Below are 880 nucleotides of genomic sequence, written 5' to 3'. Positions count from 1 at the left end.
ATCAACGGATGATGAATGAATTTCTAACGAACTCCGAGGCGGAAACCCCTTTGTGTGCGGCGGCTCCCAAGGCCTGACGGCACTCGTCGACGACCTCATTTGCCCTTCTTTCCCGCGAGACGAGCGCGCGACATGCGGCGGACGTCACGCTCGAAATATCATTCCATTGTTACGGCTGACGCTCCGCCGTCAGAGCGCTGTGACCCCCACGCCCCTCGGAGCTGCCGAGGGATGAGGGGCGACCGGGGAACCTCTCTCGTCATGGATAAGTCGGTGCGCTGATCGAATGCAAAAGGAGAGATGGCGGCGCTCGGAGATGTAAACGCGCGGAGAGCAATAAACTTGAGGATATTGAAGGAAAAACTGGACGGAGAGTGGTGGATTGCTGGGTCATAAGGCACAGAGGGGGGTAGAAATGTCGACGTAAAATATGAAATATGACATGGCATAAATGTCACATCGAAAAGAAAAGAAAAGAAAATCCAATGAAGAAATCAACTAAAAATGTTTAAAATTGTAAACTGTAAGTCTTCATAGTTAAAGAATCGAGTTTTTTTAAGCAAATGACTACGAAAATATTAGTTAAATGTGGACAGATAGTGGAAGATGATTTCTTAGGAACCATTAGATATTACCTCTTCACGGCTTTCTTGACACGAATGCGCCCATGGCTTCGTTCTCTCATTTCCTTCTGTATATAATTATAGCTTATCCTAGGCATTATAACTCCATTAACTCTATTTCCTAAACTGCGTACTTAAGTCGGCTTGAAATAGGCTGAAAATAGTCCATCTGCATTGGCTCCACAGTAGATCTGCTAGGCAAATATACTAAGGTTACCCCTTGTTACGTGGTCGTTTTCTTTCATTGTAAAAAAAAA

At 45.1% G+C, this 880-nt stretch overlaps 1 protein-coding gene across 1 annotated transcript in view; it reads left to right on the top strand.

The window, feature by feature from the left end:
• The window catches only part of LOC119592598, a gene marked incomplete at its 5' end in the record, with an annotated part of 25554 nt that overhangs the window by 12830 nt on the left and 11844 nt on the right, over positions 1-880 (top strand).

This window comes from Penaeus monodon, chromosome 30 (genome assembly GCF_015228065.2).
Source record: "Penaeus monodon isolate SGIC_2016 chromosome 30, NSTDA_Pmon_1, whole genome shotgun sequence".
Lineage (NCBI taxonomy): Eukaryota > Metazoa > Arthropoda > Malacostraca > Decapoda > Penaeidae > Penaeus > Penaeus monodon.
This window is presented reverse-complemented; position numbering and strand designations above follow the sequence as displayed.